The sequence below is a fragment of the Tachyglossus aculeatus genome, chromosome X4 (genome assembly GCF_015852505.1).
Source record: "Tachyglossus aculeatus isolate mTacAcu1 chromosome X4, mTacAcu1.pri, whole genome shotgun sequence".
Lineage (NCBI taxonomy): Eukaryota > Metazoa > Chordata > Mammalia > Monotremata > Tachyglossidae > Tachyglossus > Tachyglossus aculeatus.
This window is the reverse complement of record NC_052098.1, coordinates 21246184-21263240: the sequence shown is the minus strand read 5'-3', so window position 1 is coordinate 21263240 and position 17057 is coordinate 21246184. Positions and strand designations below refer to the sequence as shown.

The 17057-nt window shown below is 42.2% G+C and overlaps 1 protein-coding gene across 42 annotated transcripts in view; it reads left to right on the top strand.

Moving 5' to 3' along the window:
• Positions 1-17057, top strand: part of PTPRD (protein tyrosine phosphatase receptor type D) — a 1852740-nt gene that overhangs the window by 1295334 nt on the left and 540349 nt on the right. For 2 of the 42 annotated variants that reach the window (XM_038769709.1, XM_038769708.1), the window contains exon 1: positions 3118-3332. The exons of the other annotated variants lie outside the window; for them this stretch is intronic. The gene's annotated coding sequence lies outside the window, so the exon portion shown is untranslated. Of the gene's footprint in view, positions 1-3117; positions 3333-17057 lie in introns of those variants that run through there. 42 annotated transcript variants of the gene reach the window in all.

Sequence of the window (17057 nt, the reverse complement as noted above, 5' to 3'; positions counted from 1 at the left end):
TTGTCCCACGGGGGGCTCACAATCTTAATCCCCATTTTACAGATGAGGTAACTGAGGCACAGAGAAGCTGCGACATGCCCAAAGTCACACAGCTGACAATTGGAGGAGCCGGGGTTTGAACCCACGCCCTCTGACTCCAAAGCCCGGGCTCTTTCCACTGAGCCGCGCTGCTTCTCTAATCAGCTTGGACACCGTCCCTGTCCCACATGGAGCTCACAGTCTTAATCTCCGTTTTACAGACGAGGTGATTGAGGCACAGGGAAGTGAAGTGACTTGCCCAAGGTCACACAGCAGTCGAGTGGTGAGCTGGGTTTAGAATCCAGATCTTTCTGAGTCCCAGGACCACACTGCTTCTCAAAGGATCCAAGACAATTGTGATTGCTGGTTGTGCATTAGCCTCTTGAGATGCACACACATCAGCATTATCCATATACTTAAATCAAGGATAGAAGGAAAATTCACTGAAAAGTGAAATCCAAGATTGGCTGCCTAGGTCTAGTTTAGGAGCTTATATAGAGAAAGTAACAGATTTATTTCTTATTCACACTGTGATGTCGACAAAGAGAACACAAGGAGGAGCCATACTAGGCTCTCCCTATCCCCAAACTCGGTAGAAAGCTAAACTTAGTTTAGAAACTTGATTTTTAAAGTGTAGTGCTTCCTGTCGAAGTGCATAGGGGGCATAGGATTACTGGCCAATCTTCCAGTGTCATTCAAAAATCACAGCAGGCACAGTGTGGAAATAAATGGACGTCCTGGTGCAAACATGTAAGGATTAAAACCAAGAATATCTGCTTTAGTTTGTCATTTTAAAGAGAGCTTGGAGTCTGCAACAGGAAGAAGAGGGTAGGAGAGGTGGCAGAGAACAGTAAGAGTCGGCTTTATCCTTTAACTCTCTATCCTAATAAAATCAACCAAGCAGTGGTATTTATAAGGAAGCAGCGGGGCTCAGTGGGAAAAGCCTGGGCTTTGGAGTCAGAGGTCATGGGTTCAAATCCCGGCTCCGCCCATTGTCAGCTGTGTGACTTTGGGCAAGTCACTTAACTTCCCTGTGCCTCTGTTACCTCATCTGTAAAATGGGGATTAAGACTGTGAGCCCCCCATGGAACAACCTGATCACCTTGTTACCTCCCCAGCGCTGAGAACAGTGCTTTGCACATAGTAAGCACTTAATAAATGCCATTATTATTATTATTATTGAATGCTTACTGTGTGCAGAGCACAAAGAGCTTGGGACAGTCCAATATAAGAAAGTTCGTAGACACATTCTTTGTCCCCGAAGAGTGTATAACGGGGAAACAGATATTGAAATGAATTAGGAATGTGTGCGTTTGTGCTGTGGGAAGGAGCGTGCTCGGAGGGTACAGATCCAAGTGCGTTGATGATTTTTTAATTGGTATTTAAGTGCTTCCAGTATGTGCCGGATACTGTACAGAGCACTGGTTGGATAATCAGGTTGGACAAAGTCTCACGGACTCAATCCGCATATTACAGATGAGGTAACTGAAGCACCTAGGAGTTAAGTGACTTGCCCAGGATCGTACAGCAGGCAAGGCGGGGGAGCTGGGATCGGAACCCACGTCCTTCTGATTCCCTTAATGAAGCAGGGAGAGGGAATGGGGAAATGAGGGCTTAGTTGGGGAAGGCCTCTTGGAGGAGATATATCAATGGGGCTTTGAAGATGGGGAGAGTGGTGGTCCGTCCTTTATGAAGGGGGAAAGAGTTCCAGGCCAGAGGGAGGAGATGGGTAACGTAAATTCCGTTAGTTGAATTTGCCTATTTTTTGCCTTCCACTGTGCCGTTTTCAACATACCGAAGGCTCAGTGAAAATGAAAAACGTGGAGCATTGGGGAGTGGATACAGTGGTCCTTCACGAGAAAGCTGTACTTGGGATCAAGGGCTTTTGTATTGATAAAACTGGGTCCGTGTCAAAAAGAAAAGGTTCTGTAGTGCACTTCATAGGAGTTGGAGAGCACTGCATCTCCAACAATGTACAATCAAGAGGCATGTTTTTTTTAAAAAATGACCAGGATTACAACTGAATACTTTCCTTTCCTTCCTGCCTTCCAAAGTAAGCGACTCAGGAAAAAATAAAAGAAAATCTCGGGCTGCCTAGAAAACACCTCAAAGCGGAGGGGTGTAAACTGACATTGCCACCGCCACTTTCTCCCGTGTAGTCGGTATCGTTACTGCTCCAGAGGATGTGTTACTTTTCTCCCTTCTCCGTCTCGCTCCCCTTGAAAGGTGCTGGAAAGAGTAGCACCAGTGTGAGCCAGCGAGCTAGTTAGCGCATCCGTTGAAGAAGATCCTTTGGGGCCTGGTAGAAGGATCGCGGGGAGTGACGTCAGCCACCCCCTCCGGAGAGTGTGAGTGTGAGTGAGTGTGTGTGTGTGTGTGTGTGTGTGTGTGTGTGTGTGCAGGGTATTTCTCCTTTTTTTTCCTGTCTTTGAGTCCAGGTTCAGGGAAACGCCGTTGGACTTAGTCTGAATATCTTCCTTAGCCACACCTGCAGCCAGGCCCCATCACCTCTGAAAAACCAAGGACTACAGCGATCCTGTTGGCTCCACAGCACTTGAAAGGGATCTCAAACCACCCAAACAAAAAGATGCACCTCTCCTAGCACTTCATTGCTCCTTTTTTTTGTTTTTTGGCGCCAGCCTCTTCTCCCAAATCAAACCACCTCCCCCGGAGCGGGTCTAGCGGTGTGGGGGCTTCGACTGGGCTCTTCTTCTCTTTCGTTGATCTACTCTCATTCTGCCCCTTGGCGCCCGTGCAGTTTTCTTTCCCCTTTCGTGTCCGTTTCACTTTTCAGTGGGGGGAGAGGAGAAGGAGGTGGGCTCCGGAGGAGTATTAAGTTGCTATTTCTAGCCGAAGAAGAAGAAGAGGAGGCGAAAGAGCGAAGAGGGGGTGGAGAAGCGAAGCGGGACCCTAGCGAGCGGGAGCAGAGCACCCAGGAGGAGGGGGAAGAGGAGGAGGAGGAGGAGGAGGAGCAGCAGCAGCTGCAAGAGCAGCAAAAGGAGCGGGAGAAGGAGGAGGAGGAGGAGGAGGAGGAGGAGGAGGAGGAGAGGGGCAGCCACCGAGGAAGTGGGCTCGGGAGCGAAGAAGAGCCGCGGGTGGAGAGCGGGCCGAGGGGAGCGCCCCACTCCTTTGGATGCTGGCGGCCTTTCGGCTTTTCGGACCGACTGGCTGACTCGCCTCCACTTCCCCTGTCGGGACTGGATCGGGGGATCGGGGCTCCGTTCGCTGCTGAGGACGAGGACGAGGGAAGGGCCGGTGGGAGGCTGCGGCGGCTGCAGCTGCTGTAGCGGTGACCGGGGAGCAAACATGAGCAGGTAATTCCCCCGTTGTGTCTGTCTCCCTCCCTCCCTTTCTTCCCTTCCCTTCCTTCCTTCCCTTCCTTCCCTCCTTCCCTCCCTCTCTCCCTTCCCTCCCTCCCCTCCCTCCTTCTTTCCCTCCCTCCCTCCCTTCCTTCCCTTGCTTCCTTCCCTCCCTCCTTCCCTCCCTCCCTTCCTTCCTTCCCTCCCTCCCTCCCTTCCTTCCTTCCCTCCCTCCTTCCTTCCCTCCCTCCCTCCCTTCCTTCCCTTCCTTCCTTCCCTCCTTCTTTCCCTCCCTCCTTCCCTCCCTCTCTCTCTCCCTTCCTTCCCTCCCTCCCTCCCTTCCTTCCTTCCCTCCTTCCCTCCCTCCCTCCCTCCCTTCCTCCCCTTCCTTCCTTCCTTCCTTCCTTCCTTCCTTCCTTCCCTCCTTCTTTCCCTCCCTCCTTCCCTCCCTCTCTCCCTTCCTTCCTTCCTTCCCTCCCTCCCTTCCCTTCCTTCCTTCCCTCCTTCTTTCCCTCCCTCCTTCCCTCCTTCCCTTCCTTCCTTCCTTCCTTCCTTCCTTCCCTCCTTCCCTTCCTTCCTTCCCTCCTTCCCTCCCTTCCTTCCTTCCCTCCTTCCCTCTCTCCCTTCCCTCCTTCCCTTCCTTCCCTCCCTTCCTCTCTCCCTCCGCTCCCTGTGGCCGGCCCGTGCCTCCCTCTCCCCCTCCCCGCTCTCCACTTTTTCCCGGGATTTAAACCTCCGGGAAAAAACGAGAGGGGGAAAAAAAAACCCAACCCCAAACGCCGATCCAGAGGTTTTCCTCTCTTCTCTCCCTTGAAAGGGTAGGGTTTTCAGCTTTGGCGGGGGGGAAGGGGAGACCACCTTTCCCTCGAATTCTGCTAATGTACATTTAAGGCAAAAAACGGTGATAGAGATTATTTTTAAGGGTGGGGGGGAGACGGTTATTTTTAGAGGGTCTGTTTTGTTTCTTTTAAGGAACTAGTGGGGAGAAGGAGAAATGGCAGGAATCAAAGTCAAAGTGGCTGCCTCAAAGGAGAAGCCTTATTTCGGAGACCTCTCCTCGCTGGAATCAAAGATCACAGCCCTTTTCAAGAATCCGTTGGGCCTGTGTGCACGTTATGTACACACAACGTTGTAAACAACGCACTATAAGTGCTTTAGAGGCCAGCTTATGCCAAGGAGGAAAAATCGCCAGTCCTCTGCTCCCGTAGGATAATGTAGCTTTTGTATCAGCGTGGCAAACTTACTGTTCTATTCCACCTGGTTACCATTATTTCTTCCATGAACACGTACAGGGAAGTCAGTTTCTCCGTTGCAGTACAGCTTGCCACTAAAAGTGGGAGCTTTCTTCTAATAAATGAAGTTTCCCGTGATTCTAAATTTCACATTCGAGATTCGAAACGAGGGACTGTAAGTTTCACTCGCTTACGCCTTTCCCCAGACGCATCCCAAGAAGTCACTTTCACTGTGGGCTATTTCTTAAGATTGTTGTAGTGGGTGCGTTTTTCTCCCTTACGTTTTCTCCTGGGCTTGGCATATTTCATTGGCACCTAGAAGTGTACGGAAGGCATCTCTATCTCCTGTTTCTCTGGGTTAAACTTTTTACGTACTTTAAGATGACCACCGTGTTCATCCTCACCTAAAGTTGCAAAGGGGTACAGTTGTGTGGGGGAACACTTTGAAGATGAATTTCCTTTTGGACATTCGTCTTTTATATTTTGCCTTTTACTTTTCATTCTGCGGTCCTAGAGAAAGTTGTGGCTGCTGCCCGTTGGTACTTTTGACCCTTTTGCAATTCCATCTTGTCCTTGTACACACCCACCCTTCCACACAAACCACCAACCAACTTTTACCAAAATCAAATGATACCAAGATTTAGCAGGTATTAAACAAACAAAAAAATCAGCATCGCGTGTATAGCGTGTTGATGTCCAAAACGGTATTTACATGTACACCACATTATTTTCTTGTGGCCACTCTTATTTGAAACAAGTTACAATTGTATGCAGTTTTATTAGGTCGGTAAAGAACAAAGGCCTTAATTTCCATCATATGCACGCATCTTTTTCTGAGCTATGTGTTGAAACAGAGATGATAGTCTAACAGAACGATAACCACCAAAACATTTGCTCTTTCAACGACCCAATAATGATATATTGTACTTTTGATTCTCAGTCAAAATAGAAATCCTACGGCAGTTATCTTAAATTCACCCTCTTGCGATCGGCTGCTATTATATTTTCAAAGAGTGAAATTGACAGGCTGGTCAGTTTTATAAATTCAGCTGTCAAATTTTGTCCAGTCGAAATTGCTATAAGCTGTAAATGAGTGAGCATAGGATTTTCTTTTGTGAAGGAGAGAAAGGAAGGGAGTGGGGGGAAGTGTTATTAATTGGAGGCATTCTAGAGGAGTTGCGTTCCAAATTTAGTTTTATTACTGTGCTGGTGTGGAGACATAAATTCATTTTCTGTCACTGGAAAGCTGGCATCGTGTTTGTGGCTGTATACTTTAAATGCTGAGCGCTCCAACTAAGTCAGACATATCTACTCTTAAGAAGCCTCTGAGAAATGTGTTCGAGTATACATTAGCCATGCCAAACTATTAGGATGAGGAAAATGGATGGCTTTTAATATTGACACTCACATGGTTTTAAGTTGGGTTTTAGCATTAACATTTTACAGTTAAGTAAATGTAATATGTTAGGAGGGACCTGAATTAAATTCGAACCATGGGTGTTATGTAAACTACATGCAGATTGTACCACTGCCATTACTACATGCAAGACGATAAAAAGCGCAGAATTTACTTTTCTGGAAAGCAAAAAAAGAGATACTATTCCGTGGATCACACCGGTAAATGATTGAAGACCGTTTTAATGTCTTAAACGGGACCAGTGATTCTGTTTTGGGTTTTAAGGTGGTTATTCATTTTGAAACTAGAGTGTGTCAGATACTGGGAGAACTAAGAGTAGGGATCCCCCTTCATTTGCTGCTGTTTGTTAAACCACTAGGGGCCTGTATAAACTGCTCTTAGAACATAGATACCCACGCAAGATATAGGCAAACTCTTTGCTAGAAGGACACGTTTGGAGAGAGAGGGAGGACTAGAGGGACATCCACCTATAACTTGCTTTACCAATAAATTAATGAATGCCATTTGTGAGAGAAAATGAGCTTTCCAAGGATTTATATGCCCCTTACCCAAGGCTTCTGACTTCTCTGCCACCGTGATGGTTGAAAGAAGGTGCTACGTGTGTGTGTGTGTAGAGAATGGAATGAAAAATGCCCTTTTACATAAACGTCTTTGTGATTTCTATGCCTCGGTATGTCCTATCTAAACGGGTAGGATGGAGTGATAGCGTCTACTGTTTTGATTCGATTTGTAGTGTTGGTTTTCGCGTCAGGGAAGTGAAGGGTTAAAAGGGAAATGAACCAGGAGCACTTTAAAGGAGGCTTGGGCGTAGATTAATGGTGTATTTGAACTAACTTTGCAAGCACCGCCGTACAAGTTTGGAGAATCTGAGGCTGTGGCCAGTGTACAGTCAGCACTTGTAGGTTCTGGACCAAAGATGTACCGACACGTTTCCGAGTGTCAGATTCACAGGTTTAAAATTGCCCAACCATGGCATTCTTGATAGACATTAGGCAACAAGGTCAAGTATACTTACATTGTTCTTTTGTTGATTTTCAGTTTTTCAAACTGACAAGGCAGACCATTTATAAAAGAGCACAGCTGAAGCATTTACATATTGGCTTTCTTTCAGAAGGAACCTGATTTATCAAGTCACCGAACAAATCTCTTTTAAAGGGAATTTTAAGGATATCAGAATTCACTAAGGTCACATATGGAAAGCGCTGTTTCGGGATACATAGTTCCAGTTGGGTTATATTCAAAAACATCTGACTTTTGTCACGGCACGGGTGGTCAGAGACTTGAGATGTTTGTTCTCTTGATCTAGAGCAATCGCCACATAGCCTCCCTTCACTTCTTCGGCACCTTCACATTTTTGTTCGTCTAAAACTAAAAAAAGTCATAGAAAATGCTTGAGCACCACAGCATTTTTCTTTCAAAGGCATCCGTTGAAGCTTCAAGTGCTTTGCGTGATACAGGAAAACTATGGTTTTCTTCTTCAAATGCGTAAACTATTCAGGAAAAAAGTTTGCATTTTCAACACCATTTTTAGAAACACAGTGCAATTAAACGTGAAGGGACAGTAGGAATGAACGACAACAGTTTTTTTTTTATTTAGTCTTTCTTAGCACCGCATATCAAGATTACTTTGTTTATATTTTCTTAAGGCTACCAAAGCATTTTGAATGAACAGTTCAGCGTGAATAAATGTTTTCAGCCAGACCACCCTAAATTTCTCCTGAGGGAAGTTTTGCTTAATTTGTTTATTTTATCCAGTTCTTGGTTTAAAAAAAGCCATTCAGAGAAGCCACTTCTGACTCCACAATGCCAATTAGGAACCTAAAGCAGGATCAATGTTCAAGATGCCCCCTTCATGCATTATCAATGATTTACCAAGTAGGAGCCAAGGGGGAGAGTCATTTCTCTCTCTGATCTACTACACCAAGAGCTGTTGTACAACACATCTACTGAGGAAATCTGATGATGTAGAAAAAAATTGCTTGCGAGTGCTTTGCCTGTAAATTCCACTCCAACAAGCTTCACTTATTGTTTAAGCTGCTGTACATTCATAATACAGTGGGCTTTTTGACTACAGGGGGTTAGTTAAGGATGTATTTATCACCATAATATTTCTTAGATGATCTCATGTGTTTTTAAATAGTAATTGGTAATGCTAATTAAAATGTTATGTCTGCATTGCATTTGGTTTCGACAAAAGGTATGCCAAGTGGTCTCCTTTAAAATGTATCCAAGGGAAGTTTATTGGACTATTTTATTTTTATAACCAAATTTTTGAACAAAATTCCATTTTCCTCAGATATGGGGTGGGGGGGGACACGTGAATTCCTTTTATATATTGTTCAATTTTACCCATAGCTGTAGCATCAAATGCAAACAATTAGCTTTTTTAGCTAAAGTGTTGCTACATTTGGAGACTTAAGGTACAAGGCTAACATCAGGGAAAAAAAAATAAATAACATAGTCAAAATGGAGCGATGTTAGACTGGTTAATGCACTGGAGTCTATTATAACTAGGGGTATTTCACAAAATCGAACTTCAGAATTTTGTCCATGTTTCTCCCTGAATAATCATTTAGAAGTGAAGTGCAATCGAAGAGCGAGATTTATCATTTTATTTGGATAATAGCATTTTGATACCTTTATGCTTTGCTAATCTGTGTTTTTACACATTTCTGCTGCCAACACCCAGTATACGTGCTCTTGACCAAATGCGACTAAATATTTTCTTTGCGGGGTGTTTAACATCCCCAGTAATCCTGTGAATTTTGTTTTAGTTTTAAGTATTATTTTAATTATTGGAAAGATGATTCAATTCCTGATGGATTTAATATAATGCTGTATTATTATGGCCCGTTGAATACCATTTGAACTTCGTGAAAAAGAATTGGTGAAAATGCAGGGGAATGGGTTTGGATTAAAACCTCAAAGATCAATAAATGATGTATAAGAAAATTGGGCCTTTAGAGAGCAAAATCTGCTAAATCCTGCTAGTGAGCAGCCTCAAGTGTAATGCCAGATCATTCGGGAAAAAGATGAATGTGGAGCCTGTCCCACATGTAGAGCCTGTGAAAACGTCTGCTTTTCCCATATGGATTTCAGTCGCCCACCCTGGTGGCTCCTCTGGCTCGGAGTCCTGGGTTTGGCTTTCAGTTAATTGTTTGAATTCAGGGACTGGAAATACACCTTGCAGTTTAACTTTCCTTTGATGCTCTCTAACAGTGTCAGAGGCTCTGTGACCTTCGCAAGCCTTGTTTACCGAGTTTGAACTTAGTAACTCAGCCTGCTTCATAAGGTCGATTGAATTAAGAAATTCCTAATTGCCTTTTAAAACTACCCGGGAGCTATATTCTTTAATGTAGCTTTAGCGGAGTGATTGAGATTTGAACATGGTATTTAGACAATCACATACCTTTCTTACTGTTTTTGTGGCTGGAGAGACCCTGATTTGGTAGGATAATACTTTATACTCTAGACAGTCACAGAGAACCTCCCATTAAAACTTAGGGAAGAATTGATATACAGAAAATTTGGAGCGTGCTCATTTTAATAGTATTCATAGATAGGCTGACCCTATTATTTTTCTTGCTATCGGACCCTTTACCTTCCTTCTAGGTGATGATGAAAACAGTTGGGAGAAAGGTTTGGGTTTGTTTCCCAGCGTTCTAGTAGCTCACGCTTCCAGTCCCGGAAGGACCTAATCTAAGGATATACTGGGGTCAGTCCAGCCAGCCCATACAGGCAGTTTGTCAGCAAGAGCAAATAGGGTGACCATCGTAGCCTGCGCAGTGCTAAATCGAGAACGTTTATAAATTGCTCTAAAAATACCTTGGCTTGCAAAAGTCCAAAACCGCCCCAGATTAACTGGGGCATATGATGAGTTTACTCATAAATCAGTTCGATTGTTCACGTTATGGCGGTGTCGGTGTTAGGTGTAGAGTTTTCCAGTAGTGCTAAATTGTTCATCCCAGAAAGTCTTTTTCTCCATTAGTGTTGTCCGTTTATGTAGAGATTGGCATTTGTCAACAATGGGCAATCACTTTGTCCTCATGTCCCTGCTTCTGGTTTGGACAAGGGCTACTTCCCCTAGGGAATGTTTAAGGACCATAAATACTAGCTGGTATGGTAGTTCAGCTTCTTAAACCACCTCCCCAGGAAGAGCCCAAGATTTACTTCTCAGAGTTCCTCTTGAGATTATCTCCTAACTGGTGGTCCCTTAAATTTGGTGGCCCATAAGAACATCCTTCTCTGCAATCCTCCCTCAGACTAGCTCTGGAGTAACAGTGGGAGGTAAAAATTAAATAGAGTGGAAGTATGATTGGATGAGGTAAATTGAAAGTCAAACAGGAGCATTTAGTATGGAAACTTTCCCTCAAGATGCCTTTTTTTTAAGGGAGCTGAATTATTCAGTTTTGTTGTCACACAGATCCAATTCACCAGGTAGTTGCCACCTAATAGTTGTATGTGTGATTTTTCATTTCTTCCCTAGTAGATTGTAAATTATTGGAGAGTGGGGCTCATATTTATCCATCATATTGTACTCCCAAGCATCTGCTAGAGCACTACCATAAATAAGTGTTGACTGACTGACTGAAGAGTGATGTTCTAACTACTTGATGAGGGTGTGTAGTCTGCATTACCCCATTTAGAATTATTTATGTAAACATGTTAATTACTGCAGTGTTTGCTAAAATTATCTTTCCACCACATACTTTTATTGACTCATATGCCCATTTTATAGCATTACTTATCTCGGAGCTAATTAAAACAGTAAATAGAACAGGTTTCCAATCAATCAATCATATTTATTGAGGGTTTATTGTGTGTAGAGTACACTGTAACAATATAACAGACATATTCCCTGCCCACAGTGAGTTTACATCAAGAATGCCCAAAGAAAAGTACCTTCAGGGAAAACGAGCTGCTAAGAATTTTCACCATTAATTTCACCATTCATTTTGAGCAGCAATTCGATGAAAATTGTTTTGGGGGACGGGGGAAGGATTAATTGAAACCCTAATCAGAAAGTGGAAGGATGTATTTTTTAAAATGATAATATATTTTAGAAAGCCGCTAGCTCTTTCCCCAGTGCAGCTGTCCTTCCCTAAAAGATTAGGTTTCAGAGAGATGATGGATGTTGGATGCCTGTAGCCAGTTGTGGGGTTTGCTCTGAGGTCAACAGTGCTAACAGAGGATAGGAATTTACAGCCTCTGTTTCAATGCAAGATCAACCAGTAGAATTTCAGAGGAAAAAAATTAGACCAGACAAACTTAGTGCCGAACTAATGTGCCAGTGTAATTCAGAAAGCAGTATTTCAAACTGTACCGTTAGGTTTTTAGGGTTTTTTTTTTCATTTTTGAACACTTCATATAAATTTACTTGTAAAATGTTATTTTAGATTCTTTTAACAGTATTTTGACAGAAGAGACAAACATTAAAAAAAAATGGGTCAGTAGTTCTTTCCAAAGTGTTTCATGAAGCGGAGAAGATAAACTTAATAATTTTAATAGGCAACTAATTTCTTAGATCGTGACCCCTCTGAAAGACTGTCTAATTCCCACCTGTGTATTCTCTCCCAGCATTTAAGTGCAGCATGCTCTGCACACACAAAGAACCTAAGTACTATTACTACTATTACTACCAAATGTACATCTGAGGTAAGGTCCAGCCATGTAAATTTAAGTTAGTCAACCTATAGGGGCCCCAGGCATACATGCAAAATAATGACGAGGGAATGAAACAAGAAAACTTTATATTTTCTTTACAACTAAGAGCAGCATTTTTTGAAAAAAGTATTTGAATTGTTCACCTCTTGAAAAAGAATTCAGGGGCAGTATCCCCTTGCCATGCCGTATAGTAGCCTTTGTAAGAATTGACTACGGTTCTGTTGTTTTGAAGTACACATTCAGGAAGCCTTAAGAGTTCTTGGTTGCCCTTAAAAAAAATTGAGGGGTTTCCCATTCTCACCTACCTGCTTGAAACAGGAAGCAAAGAAAAATGTTTTGCCAGTCACCTCTGCTAGGAACACCTTGAGTTTTTCTGTCATTATGGAATGGAAGCGGTTAAATGCAAATTCCTTTACATCGAGAAGCCTTGAAATTACTGGCAGGCTGTTTCACTGCATCCCAACAGGTAAGGAATCAGAGAAGCATTTTGATAAAGCGAAATACATACCCAGCAGGAATATCGGAAGAGTAGCGGTCCATCCAAGAAATGAAATTGTGCCAAGTGATTGATATGCATTCTAATTAATGGCAGCTTGCCTACACCATTTTTCTTGGAAAACTGTCAGCAGTTAAATGGAAGTTTCTCAAATAATGCATATTCACTTTTTACCTATTAATTTCGTTATCAATAACAGATGGGTGATTTGATTTTTTTTTTTCCCATTTCAACTTATTCTGTGAAAGTACAGCTCTCTTCAAAGTATCATTATAGGCATCAGTGGTCTCCGGATTAATCACGGTTTTTACAAAAAAGAAAACACACGTTGTCAGACACATTGGTTTGGGAAATGATTGTCTACTTGACACAAAGAACCCTGAAGATTATCATCAGACACAGTGTGTCAAGTAATTTTAATAAAGAGATGGTTTGAGTCTATGCAGCATTTACAATATCTAAATCTTGTCTTGTCAATTCAAAACAAGTGCTTCTAACCTAATGTTTCATTTGTCTCTCCTCTATCTTTCCTTTCCGAAGATAGAGTGAGAATTTTTGCAGTCTTTTCTTTGAGTTTTGAAACTTGAGTTTTGAGTTTTGATGCAGTGCTCTGCACACAGTAAGCGCTCAATAAGTACAATTGAATGAAACTTATCTCAACACTCTGGAGGAGTAGAGGAGTGAGGGCTCAGTGCTAGAACTTCTAGTATTCTATCCTTTTAGTCTTTCACCGTATTTAGAAGTTACATAGTTACATGGACATTTACACTGGTGTGACATTCCAAGCGCTTAGTACAGTGCTCTGCACATAGTAAGCGCTCAATAAATACGATTGATGATGATGATGATGATTCCATTAACATCATTTACAATGGCAACCAATCCTCAAATTTTAGGCAGAAGACGATTCATCGATTGATATATTGATTTGAAACAAACCTTTGGATGAGATCTTAAGTTGAAGCTAGTGTCCATTACAAAACTTTAATTTGCAGCCGCAGCTGTCAAGCAAAGCACAGTATCTATGTACGTGCAGGGTGGAAGGTTTTGATCATGCGTAACTCTTTAAACATAAATGCGTAACATAAATGTCATTATTGGGACAGAGCAAATTTCATATAGCCAGATGTTCTGTCACAACAGTGGCAACAGGATGCTTGAAGCAAAATGTGTTCGTTGCCCTCCTTGACATAACCTCCATAACTTTTCCCTCTGTATCCCCAAGTTTCCAAATAACCCATTATGAATTGCACATCCGGGAATTTATTCCAACTCCTCTTAAACTTACTGATGTTTTCAGGCACACAAAAATGCATAGATCACTGTCAGTAGAAGTCATCTTGAGATTACAAGATCAATTATATATGTCCTCATTGACTAGTTCTTAACATAGTTTATGTTGAAGTACATGTCCTTTAGGTCTATGAATGATATCTACTTGAGAGCACCATTTTGTGCAAAGGAAGAGGGTGTTTTCATTCATGCCTCAAGAAAAAGTACGTAAAATCAATGAAGAAATTATTTAGGTCATGAAGTGTATGCATTACCAATTGGCTATATTGTTTTCAGTGTTGTGTTTATTATCACAACTTTTTGATTGCTCAGTAAAGCTCTGATTACAGCCGTAATTCCATGTATTGAAAAACAAGTTGTACTTGCTTTGCAAGCAAATGGAGGCAAATGCAAATAAGTACTATTTTGTGTGCATCCTTTACAGTATGCTATGCTATATAAGGCTAGACCCAACTTTTCACTCTCTCATATCCCGAATGGACTTCATTTTTACACGTGGCCATTTTAAAAATTAAAAGTTTGTCCCTGGCATGATGTCAAACTCCATCGTTGTTTTAGGTTTCTGGGGCTTCAGCTAGCTGCCAAATATAAAACAGAGGCCTTATTTTCCCAACTTTTGCTCTTCAGCAAATACATCTCAGTCCTGGTAAATTAGTCTCATAAAAGCAGCCTCAAAAATCAGTTGCCCAAAAGCAATAGAAAAGTCTATTAATCACTCGATGGTGCATTCTACCAATCCACTGTACAGTACATTGTTCCAAAGTTGACATGTATTCCAAGAAGGTTTCTTGTTCTTCTAGTCAAACTTTGGACATTTTCTACCGGGATGTATTAGCTAGTTGATCAGTGCGGTAAATTCTTCAGGCGTTCAGTAACGTGGAAGTAATTGAAATGAAGGGGGGTTGTGTGCGTATGTGTACACAAGCATTCAGTGGCATGAAAGGAAATGATTGTTCCCTGCCAGCTGATCCGTTCATGGTTGTGCCATGCCAATACTAGCATGTGGAAAGGCACAGCCCAGGCAGCATGTCACAATCAAACAGCTGGTGTGTGAGCAGTCTTTCGTTCATGCTTGGAATACTTGGCATCTACGATTACATGGGCAGCGGAAGGATTTGCACATCAATAGAAGCAGCCAGGTGAGGAATGTGTCAGTGTTTGAACACGAGCCATAAATCAGTTCAGTTTCACCCAAACAATACCTCCTTGCTACCAATGGTTGAATATAGTATGTCCCTCTTGGGTGGAAACTGTAGTGGCTCTCCTTTCAAGGAAACCAGTGCTACACAATCTATGATGAGACTACTAAACTCTGAGGGTCCCGGGCAGTGCTTTCTTGAGTACCAAATGTAACTCGTACCACCAAACGTAGCCACAGAGCTGTATTTCTATGACCCGGGGAAGTTTTGCATTTGGTTTTTCTTTGTGTATGCCACGAGGAAAGAAAGTTTCTCAAGTTACGGCACGATGATACAGGTAAAATATTTTTAAAACAAATAATAATAGTGACAATAATAATAAAAATGATAAGGAATAGTCACATCATCATCTTCTTGACCTTGACTTAGCTCTAGAGTTACTTGAGATGGTGGTTTCTTGAGATCTGGTATATAGTTTGGCTGTCAGTTTCAGATTTGGTTTTTATTAAATGATTCACCACATCAGCTTTAGTCCTTCATTTTGATAAAGAGGACAAGATATGATTGTACATATGGCTTATACACACACAGACACACACACACACACACACACACACACACACTATTATGTTAGTCTACCTTTCAGGAGTTTTGTTTCAAATCATTGTAAAGGGACATAAAGCATAAAATAAAGCAGCTACTAACTTTGCAACCGGTACTTAAACAACGATACAGTTATTGAAAAAGTCCCTCAGAGGTTCATCAGAATATGAAATATGTACGAGAGAATTAAAGAGATAACATTGTAATTAGTTTGTTTATAAGTATAATAAAGCTCTGTTTTCACTTCTAATTAATCAAGTCCCTTTTACAAAATCCCGTGATTACAATGGAGACTGACACACATTCTACTTTGGGAACTACCCACGTGAAAACTATGTCATCTTCTCGATTAGAAACAAAAGCTTGCTGTCAAAAACACACAATCCACATAGAAATGGGGTGAGGTCTGATTTTACAGGGGAGCATATCTGATTATAAAAGTCAGCAAATGATTTGCCTAACTCCCATCTGTATCAGTGAAAGTCACAGTAGTAAAATCACTGATCCCAGCCAAGTTACTTTATGCTTCGCCCTCGTCTCCCTCTTATGCACATTGTCATATGCTCCAACAGACTCCTGCATCAATAGGCACTTCTTAACCCACTTTTCATCTGATTATGTATCACACCTGGAATTCCTATCTTTCACAGCCATTGTTGACAGCTTTATTGCTTCTCCACCCTTTCTCACTTTGTCGGTGAACGCCTTTTTCATGGTATTTAAGTGTTCATTATCATCATCATCATCAATCGTATTTATTGAGCACTTACTATGTGCAGAGCACTGTACTAAGCGCTTGGGAAGTACAAATTGGCAACATATAGAGACAGTCCCTACCCAACAGTGGGCTCACAGTCTAAAAGATATGTATGAAGATAATCTAAAAGATTATAATTATAAAAGATTATAATTATAAAAGATTATAATCTATAACCTAAAAGATTATGTATGAAGGACTATTCTAAGCACTGGGATAATATGCATTAATCAAGTTGGGCACTGTCCCTGTCCCATATGGGCTCACAGTTTTAGAAGCGAGAACAGGTATCGAATCCCCATTTTACAATTGAGGGAACTGAAGCACAGAGAAGTTAAATAACTTGCCCAAGGTCACACAGCAGGCATCAGTCAGAACTAGGAATAGGACCCAGGTCCTCTGATTCCCAGGCTCGTGCTCTTTCCATTAGGCCATGCTGCTTCCCACTTCTCACCCTTTCTTTGGTGTAGTGCCTGACTTACCTCCTCGTATACTTACTGCTACGCCTGTTGGTTGGCTCTTCTGATTCTGAAAACAGGCCAAGAAAATATATGGCAGTGATTGCTGGAGTGACCGCCGTAACCTGTTTTGGCTTTACGTTTATGCAATTAGTCTAGTGATAGTTGGATTTAAGAAGACACATGGGTAAGAGCCCCCTCAACAGATTGTATTTATTGAGCACCCACTGTGGGCAGAGCTCTGTATTTAACTGCTCAGGAGAGTAAAATAGAATTAGCAGACGCGACCTGAATCCTCAAGGAGCTTACAATCTAGCCGAGTAGACAGGCACCCAAATACATTACCGACTGAATTACAGGATTCTGCCAAACAGTAATATTTATTCAGCGCTGGTTGTGCAGAGCATTTGGGAGTGTTCAATAGCGATAGTAGACACGATCCCTCAAGGAGTTCGAAGTCTAGTGAGAGAAGAAAAAGGGGGCTTCTTCATCTGCTGCCATCTTAATAATAATAATAATGACATTTGTTAGGTGTTTACTATGTGCAAAGCACTGTTCTAAGCTCTGGGGGGATACAAGGTGATCAGGTTGTCCCACGTGGGGCTCACAGTCTTAATCCCCATTTTACAGATGAGGGAACTGAGGCTCAGAGAAGTGAAGTGACTTGCCCAAGGTCACACA